This window comes from Teleopsis dalmanni, chromosome 2, assembly GCF_002237135.1.
Source record: "Teleopsis dalmanni isolate 2A chromosome 2, ASM223713v2, whole genome shotgun sequence".
Classification (NCBI taxonomy): Eukaryota; Metazoa; Arthropoda; class Insecta; order Diptera; family Diopsidae; genus Teleopsis; species Teleopsis dalmanni.
This window is the reverse complement of record NC_051847.1, coordinates 168,876,394-168,886,844: the sequence shown is the minus strand read 5'-3', so window position 1 is coordinate 168,886,844 and position 10,451 is coordinate 168,876,394. Positions and strand designations below refer to the sequence as shown.

The 10,451-nt window shown below is 23.4% G+C and overlaps 1 protein-coding gene across 1 annotated transcript in view; it reads right to left on the bottom strand.

Annotated features, from left to right (window-relative positions):
• The window catches only part of LOC119676128 (peroxidase-like), a gene marked incomplete at its 3' end in the record, with an annotated part of 95,526 nt that extends 86,248 nt beyond the window's left edge, over positions 1 to 9,278 (bottom strand). The window contains exon 1 of the mRNA XM_038087359.1: positions 9,031 to 9,278. The remainder of the gene's footprint in view (positions 1 to 9,030) is intronic.
• Between the last annotated feature and the right edge of the window lie 1,173 nt (positions 9,279 to 10,451).

Genomic DNA, 10,451 nt, shown 5'->3' with positions numbered 1-10,451 from the left:
TAATTAAATTATACTGTTTTTTATAACATATGAACTACATAGGTTGGTAGATACCTTCTATAAAATTATATGCAGACATATGAGAATATACATTTTTATGAGTGCAACGTTACATACAGCTACAAAAAATTAACGAACCTGATTTAATTATTTAAATAAATTGCATTAAATTTTAAAAATATTTCACTGAAAATTAATAAATACTTGTATTAGTTACTTAAGTTGTATTGCACTGAGATAGGAATACAAAAACATAATAATTAGAAATAATAATTACACCACATAATGCTTCCACAATTCTTAAAATAACCATAATTCAATACATTTATCATATACATACATATATATATATATATATATATATATATAATAAAATATTTAGAAAATGTTTGTATTTTAACCTGTTCGGTTTTTAATTATTATATATTATTTTAAAAGAATAACGAATATGATTGAAAAACAGTTAGATACGCCTACATTGTGACCGAAAAGCTTTCGGAAATTCTCATTTAAAATTCGCGCGCTGTATATTTTCCGATATTTTAAGTTTATGTAGTTTGGCAGCACTGTCCTTAATTACTATGCCAAAAATGAGCGCGATCTGTCAGACAGTTCGTTTACGGCAGCTGTTGAAACCAGTTCACCTCAGTAGGGCGTTGCGAAAAAAACAATGGAAAAAAATATTGAACAAAGAGTTTGCATCAAATTTTGTGTTTCGAACGAAATTTCGTGTGCAGAATCGTTGCGAATGCTACAAAAGGCTTATGGGGAATCAGTTTTATCGAAAACTCAAGTTTATGAGTGGTACAAAGCCTTCCAGGACGGTCGTACGACCGTCGAAGACATTTCGCAACGCACTACTGAGGTGAACTGGTTTCAACAGCTGCCGTAAACGAACTGTCTGACAGATCGAGCTCATTTTTGGCATAGTAATTAAGGACAGTGCTGCCAAACTACATAAACTTAAAATATCGAAAAATATACAGCGCGCGAATTTTAAATGAGAATTTCCGAAAACTTTTCAGTCTTAATGTATAATATTTAATTATATATTTAAAGTTTTTACTTTCTCATTAATTTTTTATACTAAAATTTTATTCATACTATTGATTAATTATTCATGTTTAATCAATTAGAAATAAATATGTTAGTATTGGTGATTATAGTATTTGATTATTAATTTAATTTAGTACTTTTTAATCAATCTTGTTTGTTAAAATTTTATTACTATTACTGATTAATTATTCAAATATAATACACCTCAAATAAATTGAGTTTTGTTGATTAATACGATAATATTTAATTCTTTATTTAATTTTATATTTTTTCATTCATATTTTCTATTAAAATGTTATCACTATCATTGTTTAATTAATCATATTTATAAGAAATAAATTTATTTATACTGGTAATTATAATATAATATAATATTTATTTATTTTTGACTTTTGATTTATTTATCAATTTTTTAATTAAAATTTTGATACCATTATTATTCAATTATTTATATTTTATTTATTAGAAATTAATTTATATATGTTGATAATATAGCATTTAATTTTTTATTTTTTCTTAACTTTATTGAATTTTAATTTAAATACCATTATTCATAATTTTTTTATTGTATAACATATCAAAAATAAATATTTTGTGATTTATATATTTAATATTTCATTTTTTATTTATTTTTTTTTTATAAAAATTTTAGTAACATTGTTTAAGAATTATTTAAGTTTAAATAATAGAAAATGAAATTATGAAAGTTAATAATTTTTTTCCAATATTTTACAATTAAATTTTGATTTAGAAAACTATTGCATAAATTTTGTAACATTAAAAATTTATAACAATATGTTAATAACAATAATTTGTTTAGAATTATTAAAGTTTTTTATAAAAACCTCTTCGGGAATATAAACTCTGATTTTCTTCACACTTTAAGTACAAATTGTGTGTATTTTTATATTTAACCTAAATTAGATTATGTTTTAAAACATAGTTGATAAGAATTTTATCCTTATTTAATTTATATTGTCAACTTCTATGTTTACCAAACTAAGTGTAAGTGATCTACTAGCTATAACTTTGTATATGATTCACCAATATAGAAATGAAATATGATACCACGTTGAATGTATATTATAATTAGAGAATTGAATATTTACATAAATGATATGAATATTAATAAATAAAAACTTCACAAAAAGATCAATTTGTCAGATAATAATTAAACTCACAGAATACTAAGGAGCATTCAATATCTCAATTTCGCATCTAACCTCTGAATACAAAAGTAAAGTATTTGTATTTGTAAATATTGCTTTACGAATAATGTTGTGTAGGTTTGAATGTAAATAAATATTTTTAAGTATAAAAAACTACTTTTATGAGATTTATAATAAAATAATTCTATTTAAATTTTCACTCAAAAAGAGCTTGGTTTCTTATAAACATTTTAATATTTAATATATATTTATTTATTTTTATTTTATTTTATATTTTTATTTTATTTATATTTATTTATTTATTTAAAAGAATAAACACTAAATTTTTTTCTTTAAAAATACTGTCATATAATTTTTATAAAAATTTATTTCCTAATAACTTTTTCTGTAAACATTAAATTTTTTTTCTAATAAAATACTGTCGTAAGATTTTTATAAAAATTTATTTATTAATAAATTTTTGTTTACGAAATAATACATTTTAGTTTAAAAATAAATGATTAAAATAAATATCAAATATATTTATCTTATTTAAAAATCTTTTCATTTAAAGTGCAACCAAATTTACACAGAATGCAAACACTTTCGAAAAGAAATTTGTTTAGTCTATAAACAAGTGAGCTGTATTAAATATCAATCTTAAAAGAACTGAGTTTTATATTAAATGTTTAAATATTTAGTTTTCAGTGCAGCAATGTCTATATCTCCAGTCAGTGTCTGCGAATTTTACAACCATTAAAATGTAAGCAAACACTGAAATGAAAATTAAATAACTTATGACCGCAAGATGAAGTTTTTATGTTTATTAAATAATCATAAAAAAATGTCATTTTTCATCATTTTTATAGATACTACAAAAATTTTTGTACATAACATATGATTTATTTATATTTTTGAACAATAAAATCACAAACATTTATTTGGAGTTCTTTAAAGAAGTTTTTCAAATCAAGGTTTTGTTTTTCTATGACAACTGATCATTTGATTCAAATGATTAAATGATCGTATTGCCTTACGTTTAACATAAATTCAGGAATTTAAATACCACATATGGTTATAATATTTAAGGTAATGAAAATACTTTAAAGCAAACATTTTTAATGGTAGTAATAAAATAGTTGTGTTTAAATCTAAGGCTAATCTGAACTGTAATCTGAAGAAATCTAAATTATGGACTTTTATATAATTAATACATAGCTATTAAAAAAATGTAACTAAACATCGGGTTTAAATAAAGCACTAGAATATGACTAGTAAGAATAAAACAATAAAACTTTACACAGAACAGAGTTCCGACTTTAAAAAACTTTTTGTATTTCATTTGATTCTAACCAAAAACACGGCATACTGCTTCCAATTGAAGATCAGAATACTTTTCATTTTAGAATTTCTAATTCCAGATGGTTCAACACCTTCTAGACCAAATCAAAGCTGAACAATCGTAAAGAATACAACAAAAATCTTCATTGCATCCAGACAGAGCCGACATACTGTAAAATCAGACAATTTTACTTAAAATGGTAACACAGTTTTAGACGTTAGATTAGATAACTAGAGAGCAACCATAGCTCTGTACTCTTGATATTGGTTGTTTTTTAATAATTCAAAGTTAAAAGTTTAGGATTTCAATAATACTTCAAGCGTTAAAATCAAGAATTAAATCATTATTTATATTTATATTTATTTATATGTATATTATATTATTTATATTTATATTTTTATATTTATATTTTGTATTATAGTAAAATGATTCAAAGCATTATTTTCAAAAAAATTTTAAATTTATTAAACAATCTTCAATATATTTATTTATTGCTATGAAGTTAAAAATTAATATATATTTCAGTTAAAATCAAATTTTTTTTATATACTATATTATATCAATACTAATATTGCGGGGTAATAGACCTTTATAATTAAATAGTATATTTAAGTATTAATTATAAATCAGATAAAATGAAAACAATTTAACAATTATTTGTTATTTTAATTGAATATATTTTTTTATTATTTGTAAACACATTATTCAAAATTTTTTACGTATTTAATTTGTTAAAAAATTTTTTTATGAATTATTTATGAGTTACTTAATTACGTTTATTACGTTTTCTTATGATAATATTTATTTGTAACTCGAAATTACATTTTTCATATAGAATAAAACTAAATAGTTATTAAAAAAATATTTTTTAATTATTCTTATCATAAGTTATTATATTTCACAAACTTGATAAATTTTATCATTTCTATACAAATTATATAATTTATTAATATTATAATTTTTAATGATATATTATATAATATTATAATTAAATATATTATTTATTTATTTTCAAATTTATTTCATTTAAATTTAAATATATTTAAAATCTTTAATTTAAAAGAAATCAAAAACTGTTGATTTGTTTTTCACTTTTAATTTATTTTATATAGTTATTATAAGCTCTCGATTTAAATATATAAAATGAATTCAAAACAAAAAATCAATAAACAGTTTTTTTATTCTGTTGCCAATAGTTATTTTAATATTTAATTTAATTTATTTTTATTAGAATTATTAAATACTAAATATTTTAGTATTTATTGGCATATTTAATATATGCCAACAGTTATTTTAGTATTTAATTTAATTTATTTTTATTAGAATTATTAAATACTAAATAATGTAGTGTATTAATTATTTTGTAATTGATTATATACATTTAAGCGCTTTAAAAATTAAAAATTAAAATATATTATATAATTATATATTATATAATATATTATATAAATTAAAAATTAGAAATTTTGTAGTTGTTATTTTTCAATCTTTTTAAAAATTTTAATTTATTTTTTTTAATTTTTATTAATTTTTTTTAATTAATTTGAATTTATTTATGATATAATAAAAAAATATTATTGCATTGCTTGAGTTTATTATTACTTTTTTTAAATTTATATTTATGATTGCATAAATTTATTATAATTAAAAATAAAAATTTTATAACAATGACATAAATATATTTCGAAGAGATATGAGAATATTGGAATAGATTTTTAAAATCATAATAAAAATATATTATATTATAAACTTCATTTTTATTTTATATGGGTTGTAAATTTTTATTTGAAAATAATTTCTCTAAAAAATATATTATTTAGTTTATGAAGTACCTTTTCAAGTACATATTAATTGTAATTATTTATTATAAAGAAATATTTGAAATTATTATATAATTTTAATATATTTATATTTTCAAAAATTTTGATATTTTTATTAATAAAAATATATTTTATATTATTACTAGATAATCCGACAAACGTTGTTTTGCCTTATAAATTATTTCTAGTTTCTAGATAAATTCTAGTGTAGACAAAAAGTAACTTACTTATTATAAGTGTGTAAGTATGTGGTATATGCATGAAATAGGCATGGAGCGCTATGAACGAAAAGGAAAATAAAAATAAACGCCAAACAATATTATTTTTAAGTTATTATAGTTCATTTATTAAATTATTAATTTAAAATCAATAAATTTGTATGATACCAAGTTCCCTGGCAACAACTGTTGTATCTTCAAATTTAAATTGTCTTGGATTGACTGTAAATAATAATAATGATAATTGGCCAGTAACATTAACCAACAACAGTCGAAGATAAAAGCACTCAGTGTGTCTTGGATTAACTATAAATAAGCGTTCGATTTAAATAAATTGAGACATGCATAAACTGGTGAAACTTGCTTGCGGGGCATCCATTTTTTTTTGAGCCCATGTGAAATAGCGTGGTACTTGTGAATAGAGTAATGTTCTTGCAAAGGCACCAAAATCATCCGTACTATTACACAATTAAAAAAATGCAATGAGTGTAGATTTAGGTGGATTTGTACCACGATCAATCACTGTCTCGTTCGTGAAAAAAATACGCTGACCGTTTTCAAGATGAACGGCTACCTGAACAGCTGCTGGATCCCGTTCATGAATTAGAAAACCGAAGATACGCCAAGCAGCTTCATTGGAGCTGATGTACCGACCAATTTGGTAGAGCGTAATTTCACCGTTTTTGTTCATTGGAGGAGCATTTATATTAGTATTTTCTACTCTAAACACAGCCATATCACTGCCTTTATGGACATACTTATATATTTGATGCTCTTCACAGAACTGCAAAACTCAACATTAATAATGAGCATTGTATGTTTAGCTTAGCAGAGGCGAATACGGCACCACCCGCCATTGTCCCCCATTATCGGGATTTCTTCGACGATATATTGGATATCCGTCGGTATTTGTTATAGTATCATTAGTGAAAGCTTTAGATTTCAATTTTTAGTACATTTTCCATCTGCCATGCAAGGCGAAGACGAAGAACGAAGTGTATGTAAATGCTCGATGTACTTGTTGGCGTAGTTACATAAAATATTAAGAAAAAAATTTTTCTTTTTCAAAAATATAAACAAAATTTATGTCAAAAATAAAAAAATTTTTTGTTAAAGCAATAAGGATATTTTTGCTAGGTTGGGACTCCCTAATCACTTTAGCGGTATGAAAAATAGATAGTAGCCGATTCTCAGACCTACTGAATACGCATATAAAATTTGGTAAAAATCGGTAAAGCTGTTTCGGAGGAGTACGGTAACTAACATTGTGACATGGAAATTTTATATATAAGACCGCAAACAGACATCGTTTGGCCTTGTGACTTATTGATGGTCTTTGCAAATGCCAATCTAATAGAAAATTGAACGTGTTTGAATTAAATTGGCTTGTCTGTGAGAATCATTGGAATTCGTGGCAATAAAACTTTTTCGTTTCGGACCTTGCGATTCAAAATGGTGGCTTCGATAATGTTTTTCATCAATTTTTTAATTACCAATCGCGTACTATTGCATAGCCGTGGTGGGTTCAAATTCCGAAGTAAAATAATCGGTGATCCAACTTTCAGTCGTAAAATGTGTGGTGGGATGCCTGGCAAATCCAGTGAGTTTAAAAATTCTGCTGGATAGTTTACAACTTCGTTGGTATCACAAACTGTATCGATCGATTTGTATGATATTAAGTCGCCTGGCAATGTCTGCTTTCTCTTGAAGTTTAATTCATCAACGTCCACGTTTTTTTTTGCTGCTAATGGCTTTTTCTGCCAGCCACCCATGATTTATGTATTGTATGTGTACATCTGGAAATACGCGGTCAATGAGAGCATTTTGGGAATCAACGATAGTGCAAAAATTAGGGGGCAGTTTTATGAATTCAGTATTTTCATAGACAACAACTTTTCATATTATAGCAAGTTTACTTTTTCAAAAATATAAAAAAATTTATGTCAAAAAAATAAAAAAATTTTTGTTAAAGCAATAAAGATATTTTTGCTGGATAGGGACACCCTAATCACTTTAGCGGTATGAAAAATAGATAGTAGCCGATTCCCAGACCTACTGAATACGCATATAAAATTTGGTAAAAATCGGTAAAGCCGTTTCGGAGGAGTACGGTAACTAACATTTTGACAAAGTTAATTTTATATATAAGATTAAATATATTATATATTTTATATTATTCTTCTTTATTTTGTATAATCTGTAAAATTTTAATTGAAAATAATTTCTTTAAGAATACATTATTAAAATTATGAAGTACTTTTTTAAGTACATATTTATTGTAATTATTTATTATATAAAAACCTTTTAAATTTCAGTCAAACTTCCATAACTTATGGAGACTTCGAGTTAAATATTTTTCTTTGTAATTGTATGTAATTTGCTCTTTAAATCCTGTTACACTTTATTTAGTTCGACTTATAGAAAATTCGAGTTATGGAAGTTTGACTGTATTATATAATTTTTATATATTTATATATTCAAAATTTTAATATTTTTATATAAATATTTATTTTATATTTATAAGTTAAATTATTATTCAGAAACAAAAATATTTTAATATTATAATTAATTAATTTATATATATATATAATTAATCAAAATTAATATTTAGGAACAAAAATATTTTTGTGTTAATTTTTATTTTATATTTTAAACAAAATTATTATTTAGAAACAAAAATATTTTTATATTAATGTTCATTTCATATATATTTAGCCAAATTATTATGCAGAAAAAAAAATATTTTTATGTTAGTTTTTATTTTATATATTAAACAAAATTATTACTTAGGCACAAAAATATTTTAGTGATAATATGTATTTTATATTTTAAACAAAATTATTATTCAGCAATAAATATATTTCTAATTTAATATTTATTTTATATTTTTATGCAAAATTATTATTCAGAAACAAATACATATATTTTTATAATATTTATTTTATAAATTAAGCCAAATTATTATTCAGAGTAAAATATATTTTTATGTTAATATTTATTATATATTTTTAAGCCAAATTTTTAATAAGAAACAAAAATATTTTTTGTTAATATTTATTTTATATATTAAGCAAAATTATTATTCAGGAAGCATAAATTTTAATTTTTTGTTTTTTTAAATTTAAAGCAAAATTATACAAATATTTTTAATTGAAAATTTATTGTTTTGGTACAATTGGAATTTTCAACACCTCTCTTATGAATAAATTGCAGGTTTTTTTTAAAAAATACTACACTAAGTACAATTTATACGTTTTAAAAAAATAATTAAAATGCAAACATATATAATTTTTTGTTTGTTTTAAATATTCAAATTTTATTTTTTTATTAATTGTATATTGTTATTATAGCTCAATTGGAATTAAGTGAAAAGTTTTTTGTAATGTTTTAAGTAGTTTATGAGGATTTAAATTTTTATAGGTAAAAAAATGAAAATAGTTACTCACCTTTAAGCAATTATGCGAAATCCAAATAATAACAAACAAATCTTTAAAAATTTATATTTTGTTATAAAAATTAATAAATGAAATATTTTCGATTCAGTTCACTTAAACAAAGTTATTAAAATTTTTTACAATTTGCACACTTCTTCAAAAGTCAATTTAAATCTTATATCATATTTCGTTTTTATATTCAATATTGTTTCGATTTTATTTTCAATGCTCAAACTGCAATCATAATAATTATTAGTTAATTCCACATGCAATTTTTAGTTTTTCACAATTAGCCGTTAAATCTTCAAATAAAAACTTGCTAACTTTTCTATTTTCAATTTACAATTTTGGATTCAATCAAATCCAAATGAAACTGTGCAAAATGAATTCCTTTGGTCCGTTTCAATTGCATGCAATGACGGCTGCAATTGCAAATTTTACCAAACTAACCAAAAAGCCGACTGCGTTCAACTAACTTTTTTAAACGGGGTTTGTGGTTATTTATAACAAATCCCGCGCAAAAACTGTCTACGCAAAGCTACTTCACTTGGCTGCTGCTCCGAGTAATGCAGAGCATAGCATGGCACAGCAAAGCATAGCAGAGCAGCGCAGAGCAGAGCAGCGCATATCAGCACAGAGCAAAGCAAGGCAAGCAGTTACTTTGTCTAATTCGTTAATTGTATTGCTTACGGATTTGAATTATTTACTTTTTCGAACAAAGCAATGAGTTGGTGAATATAATAATAATTTTGGCCTGAAGTTGCACTGAAAGCGCTCATTTACACCAACAAAACTTAATATATGTATTTGAGAAAAAACTTTAAAACAAATTAGCAGAAAATTTGATGCTCTCTGTTTTTATTAGAATATCAATAAAAAAAAACAAAAAATGCACAATAAGTTTTTGAATGAAATCCGAAAATCGCTAAAATATTTAACATTTTTCTTGCAGATGTGATTCAGACAGACAACATAAAGATAATAGTCTTCACAAAATTGGCCACAACTGTAAAAGCTTAATTGTTTTCTTAATAGACAAACAATATTCGAGCTAATGCTCTGCCGCGTACAATGGTAAAAAATGTTTCATTCATTCATTGATTACTTAACGATAACAAGTAACAAGTAACGACTAACGACGACAAAGCAAACGTTTTTTGGCTCACCTTCCGAGCGTTTTCATTTCATTGATGAAAATCCACATACCCTGCGCTTACCCTGTCTTCTGCTGCGCTAGTGGCTGCGCAAGTAGTTGCGCATACACCATTTGCAGACACTCGACGTCATAAAAATTACCTTTGAAGTATTTACAGCGCATGGTGCCGTCAAAAAGCCTCCTTAGCTCAAGTAAATTTATGTTATGATTTCAGTTTTTCAACGAGAATTTCATTTTTTTGAATGCAGAAACTTTTGTAATTTTTTTGCTAAAAAAA